Genomic DNA, 16237 nt, shown 5'->3' with positions numbered 1-16237 from the left:
GCTCTGCGCGAAAATAATTCTATCCAGACCAAAAAACAACCCCACTTTTCAAGTCACATAGTCGGCCCCTTAGAAACAGGTTTACCATCCTACCTTATATCATCATTTTTCATGCATTGATATTAATCACCCCTTTCATGTTAATCTACAAGATGTAGCCGAAATGCACTGTTTGGGAGTAAAGCAATAACTAAGCTTTGAATTCCTAATTATTATTTTTTAAAATGTCGTAAATTTAACACTAATAGTTAAATACTTTAAGAATATTTATTAGAATAAACTAATCAACCAATCACGTTTTTTTCTGAAAACAAAGAATTATCGGACATGACAAAACAATATGCATTTGTAAACGCTTATATAATAACTCTGACAACGACATCATCTAAAATCAAGCAGCGATGCCATTGATAAATTCTTTTAATGAATATCATTTTGCGGATACAAGTAAAATAACAGTTCTTTGAAAATACGTTTTACTGAATGTTATCCCTTACGTAACTGATTATTTCATAATAAAGTAGAGCCGTTTCATCAATGGAATTCGGCAGGTATGACAGTCCTCGTTGAAGAATGATATAATTTGCTAACCACTCAAATTCTTGACACACCCCGTGCTCTGTGGGTCGTTGGCAATATTCATTCTGAAGTATGTCAACGTTTCCTTGAAGCATCATCTTCTGATCCACGGTTCCAAAAGTTTCAGGTTGAAAATATAGAACATCAGGTTTTCCAAAGGGGCCGTTGCTTCTAGGGTTGTATCTAATAGGATGCTCATTCCACTGACGCACAACAGACACTAAATCTAGATTTATTAAATGCAAGAAACAATACCGGATGCACTCCAGGTGCAAATTATCTGATGTGTCTAAAGAACCATCATCTGTCATCAGTTTAAAAAAATCCATCCATGTATCACTACACATCCTTCTAAGATCTCTCCAAAACCGCTCGATCCTGGTATTTCTTGTTGAAGAGCCATATCTACAACTTGACAAACCCTGATACTGGTCATTATGGTTCCATCTAAGAGTGTATTGTAGATCCCTAGTAATTGAGTTTTCTGTTCCTCTGTCGCTATATACCAAAACTGGTACCCCATTTATTTCTCTGATGTAGTTTAAATAAAAGAATGCGACGTAATGAGGGTTTTTGTTCGAATCACAAGCTCTAAGCCAAATAATTCTTCTAGAAAATCCATCTATAGCGGCATGTATTGACACACCGTACGGTTTCAACTTGTCCCAGCAATCCATGTGAATTGCGAAATTCGGACCTGGATTACTATAAATACGACGTCGAATTGAACGACGACTTCTCTGCGCAACACCTTGCCTATCCAAGACACAAAGTACCTGACATACAGTTTCGGCAGTGACTGTTAAATGGTGCGTTGATTGTAAACGCCTTCGCATCAGGCGATAACCAATATGTTGATCCTGACGAGCCAACTCGTGAGAAACAGCTAGAATAATATCTGCAAGAGGAGATTCATTGCCCCTCCGAAGTAGATTCATGCCGCGTTATATACGATGAACTTGTCTTTCGCTGATGGGACTATCATGTCGAAGAGTCATAAAACCTATTATTTCTAAAATTATAGATTAATGCGCTTGATATTGAGATATAAGCAGATAAAAATTTGGCGGGAAATATGCATTCTCTATATTTTCCATAGGCTAAATGTGTGTAGAGCTTTTCAGTCCGCCATAAATGAATGAAAGTAACGTTATTTTTTAAACAATTTTGTGTAACGTTTTAAGACACCTGCTTTCGGAATATGAAAAGAATACTGAGTAGATGTTCATGGGCAAAATATTTTACAGATTTTGGAATGGAAAAAGGCAGAGGAGCTGGCATATCCGTTTGACAATGTCTGAGAAATCAAAGATGGCAACTTTCTTAAGCATACAATACATTTAGAAAAAATGTGTAAAACTAAATCCTCCCAATCCAGGAAGATGAAGTGGCCATGGCAAATTAATATTTCAGGAAAATATAAACTAGTATATCTGAATCATTACGTAATTTCCACAATAAACCTTACAATTTATTTTGCTAAAAATTAAATCAACATAACTGGAAAGTAATAGATAATAACGAGATGTGGAATAAATTTACATCACAACGAGAATTTAAAAAAAGCTGCCATGTAAAAAGCCAAAAGCCTACAACGTATATGTAGACCAGCGATCCCTTGCGTGCGGTTTTGAAGCTGTTTGAGTTAACTAAAATACATTTTACTTTTTAGTTCTATGGCCTTTTTTCAAATCTATGGTTACAGTAGTTTTTCAGTGAAGTGTCAGCACACAATAAATCTTAAGCTTGAAATATTCATAAATTCTAATTCTTTTTGAGGATTTTTAGTACAAAATTAAAATCGAAATTGGCCAAAGTAACCAAATACCCGATATATTTGTACTCCAGGGTAAGACATGGAGATCACCAATGTAATACAGTTGAAGATAAGTATCAATTTTTATTGTTATGTAAATGTAACTCAACAATCAGAGATAATTTCTTAGAAAAAATTCAAACAAGACATTTTCGAAGAATTGTTCACCTTATAGGTAAACTTGATGTAATATTATGCCCATCAACGCCATCACAAGTAAATAATCTAGTTCCTTCATTAAAAAGTCTTTAGCACTAAGGACAGGGGATTCGCAGACATTTACTTGTTAACACCGATTTACTGTGTTAATACATGTAACTGAAATATTGTATATATTTTATGTATAGTACAATTTGAATGTATTTTTTGTCACAATCACTTTTTGTTTAATAAAGTTTTGATTGGTTGGATGAAAATGTATAGAAAATCCATATCATTCCTTAGGGCATGATGTGAATTTCTATTGAAAAAGTTTTGTACATCCATCTCTTACCATGAAGGGGCTGTTATATGGCATTCGTATTACACCCCTTGGGTATATCGTTCTTCGACCACTACCAATATCATATATGCAACATTAAACATATCTTTACTAAGTATATGATTATACTGGTTACCGGCCTCTTCAGAGGGTATTTTTTACTTTACAAGTATATGATACACAAATAATTACATGACACCTTTAGCCAACCCTTATATTATCCCTCTGTGATGATAAAAAGTATGATGTTAACACTGCCATATGCCATATTTTTTAAAGTAAGATTTACTAAAATATATTTTGCCGTTTTCTTCAAAGCAGGAAAGACGAAGCCCACGCCATCAGGCAATATATAACTCAATTAGTCTTGATAGACGCTCCCTCTTTGCGATAGATTGCGCGGTGTAATTAAATAGATATCTAAAGGTCTGTCGTCGGGGTATATGCAAAAAATGCCAGTTTTGAGACTGATATTTTTTGCATATACCCCCCATCACATTAGATATCTGTTCAATATACAAGAACATTTTCCCTTGGTACCTTGAATTGCATGTAAGTGTTATATTACCCTCCGCCCACGTCGTTGGGCAATTTAACAAACATGCAATTCAAGGTAACTCTTGAAAATATTCATGTATATTGACAATAACATGGGATATTTGTATAATAAATATTTCAAAGAGCAATATACACCGTGTTTTAAGTCACCAATCAATAAATGACAGTAGAATCTAGCTACATTTGACACGCGGAAACTGATGATAGAAGAGTAAATTGCCTGCATACCTTTCTTTTTTTGGGGGGAGGCGGGGGGGGGGGGGGGGGCGCAGCTTTAATATATTTGTTGCTCTGTTTTAATTTTCCACATGCATTTCTTAGCTAAGCTTACCTGATTTGAAGCCCTCCAAATATTGTGCAGAGTGGTCCTATCTGGTTTATTAATATTATAAAATACAAAGAGCTCCCTTTCTCTGACGCTAGTCCGTGTGCCTCCTCGATCCACGTGTAGTATAAAATTACTTAAATGACTGGTTGGTCAAATGCCATGTTAACATGTGATAATTTTATAATAAATGATTTAGTTTGTCGACTTGTCCACATAATTATGTCGACATGTTTTGACAATACATGTATAAATCAATGAAGTCAACTTCTTTCGATTATTATCTCGATAATACAACTTGATGAAGTTGATATAATTATCTGGACAACGCAACACGATGACAGCTACGAGCAAAATCTCGACCTCAGGATGAGAATTTGAGATATTTGATGTCGCGAAAAATATGTCGACTTGTTTAGATATTTTTCGTGACAAATCGACATAAAATGGCGTTAAGTCGACTTTCCAAAAAAATTAAGTCGACTCGTCGACATGTTTCGATAATTATCTCGACAGCTCAACATCTTGATGGCAGAAATAAGCCTCCATATGTGTCAACAACAAAACATGTGAATGACGATATATTATGTTGACTTTTTCGTGAAATAACTTGACTAATTGACTTGATATCTCGACATAAGCTAGTTTTTCGTGGTGTTACGATAGCTTATCACGAAATTTCACGTTTGTCGAAATATTACGTCAACAATTCAAGTTATTTCACAAAAAAGTCAATATGATTTATCACAATGTATACATTTTGTAGCTGACATTACTTGGCATTTTCATAACTTTAAACTATAAAATTGCGATGGTTTATATCGACATATATAGTTTATAGTGTATATACGTTCACGACAAGTTGAGATAACTTGTCTCCATTTTGTCACAAAAATTAGCTGTAATGTCGTGATTTTGGTAAAAAGCTATCGCGAAAATATTTATGTCGAAGCTACATATTGGCATGACTCTCTATAAGTCGTGATAATTAACTCGAAAGGTCGACATAATTATCTTAACTATCACGAAAAATTATCGTGACTTTTTGAGATGAAATTGTCATTTATGTCGACAAAATACACCAATTATCACGACTTTTCGAGGCAATTTTTCGCGACTTTTATTTATCTTGATGACAGAAATAAACTTCCATGTAAGTTAGATACAAAGGTATGGTCTCTAAACATAATGTACGAGGATCATTTTGATTTTGAATAGTTATAAAAACACCCATTGTTTAATATATAGTAAGTGCTACATAAGAATAAAACATTTTAAGTACTTTTCATATAAAACACGAAGTCAGTGCGGGTTCAGAGAAAGGTCATATCTAAATTTTGTGATTGTGAAAACTAGTATTATAATTGAGTTATATATGCATAAAAATACAAATTTCAATACTGTTCTAAACATATGTTTCAATGTGTTTTAAAAGATATTTCTCCCATTCATAGGCTTCATTCACACTGCACGAGCGAGTGATTAAAAAATTGTAATTCCCGCCATGCTTACCGTGTTTACAATGTTTACAGTTGTTATTCATATTGTTGATCAATTAAATACTTGTTGATTTACGAATGGTATTCATATTTCAAAAGATTAGTTGATAGTGTATCAAATAATCATAATGGTAATGATATCGATGACGCAATGACTTGATGACTGGAGGGGTGGTCCTTGATGACGTAGTTGATATTGGGAGAATTTAGGGTGTTGTTTAATTTAATTTTCATGGTTTTATTTACGGGAAAAACAGATTCTCCCTCATTTCACTCGGAGATAAGAGGATTTCATCACCATAGAGACTAATGGAGAATCTATATGAAAATTTTGCATAATGTGGGAATCATCTCTATTACATCTCTATACTAAAAAAAAAAAAAAGGACGGCAATGTTTGTTGTGGAAGAAACGGTATAACACCTAAAATTACAGGTACGATTAAAAAGTGTCTATTATCTCAAATATAACCTTTACGTCTTACCTGTATATGAGTGCAAAGAATGATTTTTCAGGTATTCAATAATACGTCTCGTATTTGGCTCTGCTAGCTTTGCCCCATGATTCGTGCAGAACTCCTACAATGTAACGACAAAAAAAAAGTTCATACATTATTTAAAATTTTATTCCAAAATCCTAAGTGTTATCGCTAAGGAAGGTTGGTACACAACCGAAACGCTGAAAATATGTGTTAGAGTTACATATCATACATGTATATATATGATTCATTGTTTATTTCCCGAGAAACACGTAGCCCATGGGCTTGGAAGGTCTACCGTCATACACCCCCACTTATCAACTTCATGATGATCTTCATGAACCGTTATACCTAACATTATTGAATCAATTTGTCCCCAACTTTTTCAGTATAAGCCTATATTTGTAGACCGCTGTGTAAAAAAGCGAAGATTTTTATGACTCGACTGTTCCACCGTCTTAGTCTCCCTTGAACTGCAGGTGTACAGGGACTAAATACATATAGCTATCACCATGCAGCCCAATGTACCAACTTTTCAATGGCTTTCATAAGTTTGCGATAACACTTGCTAGGATTTTGGAGTAAAATTTTTAAAAATGTATCCCTACCCCATCAAAAATCGCTTAAATTGACACATTTTTCAATGTCAAACCCCCAAAATATTCATGCTTCAGTAAAAATGACTTATTTTGTATTTTCAATTTAGTATCATCACATTTAGTATTTCTGGGGGTTCTTTTGATGACTTGCAGCGATTCTCTTAGTCAGAATGTATGAAAAAGGTAAAAAAGTGGTATTTTTTGTTTAGCCGTAAAAAGTCGCATAAATTCGTCTACGATTTATTGCTTAACTAAAACGTCTCAATTTTGATATTCGATAGATAATATAATTTTCTACTTAGATAAATCACAAAAAAATATTTTTTAAGAACGAATTTTCGAAAAATGTTCAGGATATTGCCCCTACCCGTAGAAAACTGGTCTCAGTATCAAACAGAATTCTCATTCACAACATGTCTACAGTGTAAAACTCATATTTTAGACATTCATAAGATAATGATGCACCCAACATATCTGATTAATTGAGGCGCTCAAGTTTTTGTGTGATATAGTACTTTTATATATTGTATTAGCTTTCAAATAAGCCAATGTTATAAATATTTGAAATACCTCAACATTAACTAAACTGTAAATTGTTATCATATAAACGGCGTAAAAAAGACATGTTGGATACCACTGTTTTATATGTCGATGTATCCTACATATCTGTTCATTTAAGGCGTTTTTTTTCAGTTTCAATGAGACAATAATAAGTTTTTCATAAAAATTGAAATTTTCGGAATTTCATATATTCTTTCAATTCATCGGCAATAGGTATTTGTCATCGTCAAATACTGTACTTCAAACAAGGTTTGTATTCAAATACAATTATATAGTATAAGAACTTTCCCAAGTCCAATTAGAAGAAAAATTGCTATTCCTGCCCATGAAAAAAAAAAATACATGTACATATGTACCTCAACACGAACCCAAATGTTACCATTGTAAAGCTGAGACATTGGGCTACATGTTGATACCTATATACTTCAGTTAACTTCCTTTTGTAGAAGGAAGTTCGAAGAATTGAAAGATTAGTTGTTCTATATAAATATATTTAAAAAAAATGGCATTTACTATAGTAATATTACCGAAAGTTAATAAATATCACTTTAACTTTACATAAGATCAGTGTTTTGTTTTCGCTGCTGTGAAACAAATGTTAATTAAAGAAAAACACATCAATATATACTAGGAAAAAGAAACTCCTTGATTAGAAAATAGTTTTTTCTTCATCAATATAATCATTTAAGTAAAAGGGTACAAGAGAAAGAAATTCAAAGGAAAAACGTCTTTTAATTAATTTTCATCTTAATTAATGCATATCAAAGTTTCAATAAAAGAGACATGTCGATATAAAGTTTTCAGGATTCGAAGCTAACAAGAAATTAATAGCGAGCTCCGCGAAGCGGGGTGAGCTCTACGGTTATTACGTGTACTTTCTAAATTTCCCTTAAGGTTCCCCAATATACTAACGAAAAAAAAAAGCCATGTCCCGGAAGTAACAAAAAGTGACTGTCCTTACGGAGAAAATTCATCATTTCCTTCAATCAAATAAATAAAAAAATATAGGTTAAGATCACGTTTCAATAAAAAATAAATTAATCATTTCTGATAGCTTTCAGGTCTTTAACTTTTTTTACTTATTTAAAGAAGTGAATGTGATGTGAAAACTTCGGGAAACACGTGGATGTACATACGTGTACCTCCGCTGTTCCACTGTTGCTGTTGTCAAGAACCTGACCCGCCTTGGAAAAAATATAACTCCGATTGTATTATTCAAATCGAAGAATGGTTTTTTGTAAGATAGGAGAGGCAATCATTTTCTTGTTTGCAGCTGGCAGTTGCGTCAGAATTTTGATTACGTCACATGATTTGTGTAAAGTATTCCCACCATTCGTGGAGAACTGTAATATTTCCGGTATCTGTACAAATTGATCTGACCGGCTAAAACTGAAAAGGATGTTACTAGAGACGCTTTTAATAAAAATTGTAAAGTATGGCGAAGTGTTACATAGCTATCGACTATTTAAAAGGCGAAGGGAAAAGGGGTATGGGGTTGGAATTTTTGGGGAAAAAATTATTTCATAGACACTCGTTTCAAGCAGTTAAAAATTAGCTCTTTGCTCACTCATTGAAAAAAAAAAAAATCGACAGATTTTCAAATAAAAATATTGATTACGCTTGCCTTTGAAATTTAAATAGCAATATTGCACTTGCGAAACATAAATTTTCGTCCGACCCCCACCGTTTTTCGTTTTTGTAATGTTTTTATTTTTTTGACGAATCTCGCACAGACAGTACACGTGTGGTAAAGCTCTCGGTGCTCGCTGATTTAGGCAATACCTACTCCTTATTAAATACTGTAACATATGAACGCATTAAAAAATCTCTTCAATATGTTAACTTGTCAAATTTGAAGGTTTTATTAGACAGGGTTACCAGGGATTTATTCGAATGTACTAAGTAATATAGATAAATACAATGATTATAACAAACCTTTGCGTCTGTCCAGTTTAATTTGTCGTCGAATAGTTTATAGCATGATCCTACAAAGAGTTCCCAACCTTCCTCACAGAAAAGTGTAGGAAAAACTGTGAAACCTTAAACAGACATGGAGGTTTGTCATTAAATGTGCTAAATGAAATTTCATGTTAAGTAGCTGCCTTTATAAAAATCGTGCAAGATCTGAAAAATGTGATACACCCCAAAAAAGACTACATATTTTTATTTTTGTAATTAAGTTGTTTTGTGAGTCTATATTACGAAGTGTGTAATTATTCATTCAAATCTGCCTGCTCTAAGGAGATAATCAACATTGAAAATCCAGTAGATTCTATTGTATTTGAGTGTCATTTACAGCGTTATCTTCCTTACTTTTGAATTCTACAGTGCATTCTATACAATTTTTATCCTCTATGAGCACGGGTTATATGAAAAACTAAATGTTAATTTCTGTTTACTAAAGTATTTTAAACAAGATATCAAAAACAAATATGTAGGCTTTCCAACCATGTATCACATTTTGCATGATTCTTAGCTGGAGTGCTACTTAAATCGTCTGAATATGTACTTAAATCTTGAAAATATAAACGAATATTGCCAACATACTTGTCTTTCTAATGACTGTGAAGTAGCACTACCATTTTATAAGAAAATACAAATTTGTGAAAATATATTAATTTTATTTAAAGATTTGATCATTCGTGGTAATCTTTTTAAACACTTTTACGACAATTTTAAAACCTTGCTATAATGACACCTCAATCGAAATTTATTTATTCTTGTTAACATTGAAAATTGTTCAACATTGCTTTTGCGCTCCTCTTTTCAAAACTTCGAAGGTGATTTTATTGTTGAAGTAAGTTTGAAGGAACATTAATAATATTTAATCATAAATTATTTTTTTAGTTCTTATGGGGACATAAATATACCTCTATTTGTCATAGGCATAGAGAGGTTTTGAGCTTTTTGAACTCTGTACATTACAATTAAACAAGCGTAAAAAAATACCAAACAAAATATTATGACCCTTGATAACCAAACATGCCACTGTTATAACGCATATGAACCTTCGTAAAGGACGAAGTCCTCATAATGGTAATAAATTCGAAATTGACATTTGGCCTTAGAAGCGCTGAGAGCCTGATTTCAGTCTGACAGGAAGTTAATTGTATTGCCAAGGGAACATGAAGCAAGGATATTTTTTTGTTTCATATCTTTAACAACATTAAATATTTATAGCTCGCTAGTAAAGTGTGTTAAATCACGACGAAAAAAAAAATCCTTAGTTTATTAAAAATTTAAAAGCCATCATTACATTTTTTTAAATATAAAAATATTATACTTAGTCCACTTACAGGTTACGTCTGACTCATATTAACATATAATTGAAATATTAAATAAATAAAGTGAATGTCGTTACAACTACTTCAAGTATGTAATATTGTGTGGGCTTACCTAAAGTTGTAGCAGAAACAACAAAAGCAATGACACTTATTCCTAAACGTAACAGTACCATCGCATTTGTCGTTTCCAGGAATAATTTTTTACTGGACTTCACATTACCATCTCTATCGGAATGGATACATTTATTGGAAAAGTTTAAAAGTTTCATGTTTCGGAATATTCCGTTAAAAGTATATAGTTAAGCTTATCAAAAGTGATGAAATAAAAAAAAACCGTATCATTACATCGAGACATCGAGACTTGATCCTTTCATACCTTTGATAATGAATAATTCAAAATCACACACAGATGAATTGACAAAAGACGTAAAATGTAGATTACAATGATAACTGTAAAATGGTGAAATGACGACTTTAGAGTCCAAAGACAAAGAAAAGAACTAAAAAAAGCACAAAAATCAAAGTAAAATATGAAAGAAAATATATTTCCACATGTAACTGGTTCTCCTATACTGTAATATTTGTAGAAAACATTGAGGCAAATATACACTGCGTAAACATAGATCGTGCACTATGATGTTCCATCGGATGTTGACGTCAGTCATTTCATTATCATCAACAACGGATTTCTATTACAATGTAGTATTAAGTTGATTTATATCCATTGTGTTCTGTACTTGTACATTAACTTATCTTGGTTCAGTATTTAGTACCATTTGATTGCTCAATTGTAGTTGCCTTAATATTGAATATCAAATAATTTGTGTATGTGTGTTTTTATGAAACAAATCGAAACTAAATGTTGAACGTTTAAATGTGCGCTCTTAAAAACTATAGAGAATAATATTATTTTAGGGTTTGACATTGAGACTCATTGTTATTTATAGACAAATCGCCTTTGTTTTTTTGATAGCGCAACACTTTGTTGTTATTGATACATCGCTGATGTATATTTTAAAAAAAATTTCGAATAATAAAATAATAATTTCTTTTGATTTGCTCAAACCTTGGTTTCCCTAATGCCTCTGTGTAAATTTATTTCAGCTAAAACATAACTAAGATAGCAAACGTGGTAGGAATCTGTTTGGAAGAGTTCCCAATATTCGTACTTCAATCTATTTGACAAATATGCAAAACAAACCATTTACCTTTTGTGGATGACCATTGTAGCTCAATATAGTAGTATGATTGGGCATATCTTTCCCTGCTCAGACTATAGTGCTATTAAAGATAAACGTTTGGTTTTAGTTGATTTTACAATTTGGCTGTCAGAAGCTATCTTTTATTAACAATTTTCAAAGATCCAAGTCTTTAAGACAACATGTGCCAATATGTTTTTCAATAGACCCTTTTGTGGTAAGTTGGTGAGTATGCTCAGTATAGACTTCCGCGAGGAAGGGATTGCATGGGAACAAAAGAACTTTCCTCGTGGAAGTATATATATATTGAGCATGCTCGACGCATGCTCACCGACTATTATACAGTTAGCACAAAAGGGTCTATTTTACAGGATGTTGAACTTAAAATTCTCTTCTTTCTTTTTCATAAAGACGTTCACAATTTGCGCATCAAATCAAAAAGTATACATTGAATATAGCATTTTTAAAATTCAAACCACTAAAATGCCTCAAAATGTTTTTCTTTGTATAGATAAAAGGTAATAACAATATTTTCAAATGATTCAGATACACTACCTAAGTGGTTGACTGGTTTAGAGATACTACCTAAGCGATTGACTGGTTTAGAAACACTGCTAAGCGTAACACGAACAAAGCGTTTTACTGATGTTTTGTCGTTTTTCCAAGACTTACATGTTACCAAGAATGCCAACCTCATCAACGTAATGAGTTATCCATCTAGATGTCATATTCTTACGGCTATCCTTATTTTCAAACCCTGACAAATTTATAACTTGTCAGCTACAGAGCAAGGATTAGTGAAATAATATCCAAATCACTGCTTGACTCCACGAACAACCACTCAAGTGTTCAGGTTAGAAAAATCTCTCAAATTAGTCTCTCCACATAAAAAAAAACCGTAACCGACTATGGAAATATGAAAGAACTATTCTTTATGAACGATTCTAATCCCCAAATATTGCTGATAAGAACCGGTTACCGTTTTATATAGGTGTCCCAAAAAGTAATTTCTTTTTCTGTAATGTCATCGTAAAGTATAACTTACCTTTACTAGTATTTTTGTTAACTGGTCCTGCGTTAGAAGTCGAAAGGTGTGGGGCGAAAATGCCAATATCTGCGCTGCAGGATTGCAAGCCATACTATGGTTATATGTTGTTTGAAAAGTGATTTGTAATGCCATTTGGAACATTTGATATTTTTAATCAACCTTTGCATATTATATGCCAAGGTCTCTTTATTTCTGACAAATTATATGAAAAGGTCTACATTTTTTTTCAAAAGTAAAATAGATGAATAGGGTGTGGTTACAGAATTCCAGCGGCAACTCCTATCAGAGAAGTATCAGGGTGCCACCCTCCACGGGGTTACACCATTATTCATACAAAATGTTACTATAGTGACCATGTATATCAAAATTTAAAAAAAAACTTCTCTTGTAAACAAATGGATTGGTTTCTTGTTATGGATGAGTACTCAAGGGAACCAAGATTCCAGCAGAAATCAAAAGAATGCAATCTAGGGACGAAGTCCAGACATGGAACATGGAAAACAGGCACACGCAATAAGGAACATTAAATAACAAATAATACGTTCAAAACAATAAAAGCAAAAAGTAAACGAGCAACTTGGACCCCACTATAACTGGGAGCATGGACCAGGTGCACTGGTATGGTAAGCGTCCTCTGCTTTTCTTGTAACATCCGCCGGACTGCTCGTAAAAAGTCAAGTCCGGAGTGCACGAATGAGGAAAGGAAAACTTCAAGTCTGGTCTTTGTCTCTGGATTACATTCTTTTGATTGCCCTATAACCTTGGTTCCCTTGATTACTCCTTGATTACCGCTATAATCTTGGTTCCCTTGATTACTCTTTCAAGTTGATGTTTGTTTTAATTTTTTTTCCTAATTTTACCATACAATGTTCAATTCATGTGCTTTATATGAATCCTCGCAAAAGTTAATTTATCATACGTCCATTTTTATAGACGGGATTTATTATGATATGTCCATCCGTTCGTGGTTCATGCTTTGCCTGATGATTACAAAATACCGCCACACATTTTTGTGAGAGTTTAAAATGATTGTTCGGTACTATTGTTGCGAACTTCTTTCCGTTTAAAAAACCTTTTATTTTGTTTTATATATGGGACTTTGTTCACGAAATAAAGGGGTGGTTACATTTTTGCTTGGCAGTAACACAGTACAGTTGCACCCATTCAATGAATTTCGAAAAATAGTTCATTACTATTGGTGTAAGCCCCCTTTTCAATTGTTGTAAAATATCTAAATTTCCGTTTTTTCTTTTTTTTTGATTTTACTACATGTAATAAAAAGGGTGTTATCCTATAATTCTACAATTTTAACTTCAAAAACTTAATTAAAATGCTTCAGGCAATTACCATGGAACAATGTTGAAGAGTAATCAAGGGAACCAAGGTTATAGCGGTAATCAAAATAATGTAATCCAGGGACAAAGACCAGACATGGAAAACAGACATACACAACAAAGAACATAAAGTAACTAAAATCATACATACAAAGTAATAAAAGTAAATGAGCAACTCGGACGCCAATAAAAACTGGAAGCATGGACCAGGTGCACCGGTAGGGTAAGCGTCCTCAGCTTTTCTAGAAACATCCGCCGAGTTGCTCATAAAAAGTCAAGTCCGGGGTAGACAAACGAGGAAAGGTAAACTACGACCCGTTGAATAAATAAGTTTTCATGGTGTAGATGGATCCATTATAACGATCCAATATTTTGATTGCTTGTTAGCTACTTTTTTTATATTTGTGTCGAATTTTGAATCACAATCAGAATTCAGAGCTGTATCATACTTGAATTTTGTGTTCATATGAGCCCAACGTGTCCAGAGTTCGATATGTAAGGGTGTATCTAGCTATACTATGCGACGCATTTAATTAGAAATTTTTGCAGGTTATTAAAGTCCTTTTTGCAATATAATATACAATTTTTTTGTGTGAATTATTTTATTTTACAATACATCGTGTGAAATAGTATTGACGTTATATTGTGCTGTGAAGGGTCATTGTAATATTATAGGGTTCATATTCATTGAGACACATTCAAACGTTTATTGACCTTTTAGTGGTAAACACACACTTCTTTTATGAGACTTATAATAGCGGAAACTATTTTTGGTGCTTTGCATTATACTATATCACCCTGATATTTTTATTGTTTACGGAAGCTAGGTCCCATCTAGAAGGTTTCATGTAAGTCAAATTCCAAGAATATTGAAGGCAATTGTTTTCTTTTTATTATAAGATATACGATTTAAGCACTACAAAAAATAAAATAAAATAAAATTTTCCATTTTAGTAAATAAAGAGGCATAAAGTAACTATTGACACAAGGTAATAACTACGCCTTGTTTATTTTTCAGAGAAGCAAATAATCCTTTGATATAATATATATATAACGTCTCAGAATATATAGCCTAGCTGGCCGAGTGGTCTTGGACGGTGTTGCCACAGATGTCACAGTGGTACGAGTTCGAGTCCCACGGAGGGAACGACCAAAAATTTGCTTCGCAAATTTGACAGTTCTAACATCGTTGGGAATTTTTCAGACCCTACTAAAATGTCACGGGAAACAATAACATCAGTGTAACATAAAGAAGAAAACTAAATATGAATTATATTCATAAACTGAAGTAAATTTACGACATCTACTAATGTGACCAGAAACACAATTAGTACGATGAAACCTGCACCGAACCACCCAATAGCTTGTGATGACTTCCTGTTGTCTTTGGCCGATGTTCGCCTTCTTCTTCGAGAAGAAAGACTAGTTTTATTGACTCGTAACTCATTTTGTAGTTTGATAAGTATAGGTTGTAGCTCCTGAGATAGGTCTTCTCGAGACCTATTTAGAAACAATTGTAGAGGAGTTTCACATTTACAAGGGCACAAAGTTTCATCTGAAATGAACGATATGATCATTATGTACATATTGTGTATCATCGTTCTATGATAGAAAACAAGTAACATTTGATTTTTTATTTACTTCCAATTCAAACTTCTGATATGAGAATGTAAAATAACAACAATGCAAATGATTGCCTAATTGGGGAACACTTTCACCCGCCAGGATAGTCCTATGGTAGACTTACTTGGTTGTAAAAACGAAAACTGCGGCAGTTGTAGTCCATCCTATTACTCTACTACAATAATATTAGATATTTTCGATCATTTGTCTTCCACAAACATTGTGGGCGATAGTGTTTCAAACGAAAAGTGATCAAAAACATTATTGTGTTAGAATAATGAAATGGACTCTATTTAACATTCACCTCTTAGTGTGGCCAGCAGATCTCAGGTGGCGACTTTGAAGGAGGATCTCCACCCTGTTATTACGATAAAATATCATAATAACAACTGGTCGAAAAGTAAAAGAGTATCCTGGGAAGGTTTTTGGATGAGAAAATTAAAAACAAATTCTCCAGATAGAAGTAATGAAAAAACATTCACTGTTGTTGGGGTCGGTCTAAAGCTGGTGACCTCAATACACTGTATTACATCTATTACTATTTTTGTTTGACCTGTCATATTTGTTTCCTACATTTCGCTTCCTATCCAGTTTTTACCAAGACTCCCTCGTTCACATTCAGCTTCATAATAGGACCCAAACTTCATCGCAGTAAGTTTTAACACAAAGATTTTTTATAATGAGAATATATATATGGTGAATATATATAAGAGAAAACAACCTCGCTGTGATACAAAATGTCAGCCCAGGGCAACCCTTGTGTCTTAAATGAACAACGAGTAAACTCTCAATCCACAGGGCAGGTTACAGCTGGCCCTAAAATGACATTAAAGACAGGCACAGCGAATTAGCT

The 16237-nt window shown here is 33.2% G+C and overlaps 1 pseudogene; it reads right to left on the bottom strand.

The window, feature by feature from the left end:
* Positions 1-476: 476 nt before the first annotated feature.
* LOC148606974 (uncharacterized) overlaps positions 477-16237 on the bottom strand; it is a 28641-nt pseudogene continuing 12880 nt past the window's right edge.

Source organism: Perna viridis, chromosome 9 (genome assembly GCF_037379345.1).
Source record: "Perna viridis isolate PV_CMFRI_1.1 ecotype Kerala chromosome 9, ASM3737934v1, whole genome shotgun sequence".
Lineage (NCBI taxonomy): Eukaryota > Metazoa > Mollusca > Bivalvia > Mytilida > Mytilidae > Perna > Perna viridis.
This window is presented reverse-complemented; position numbering and strand designations above follow the sequence as displayed.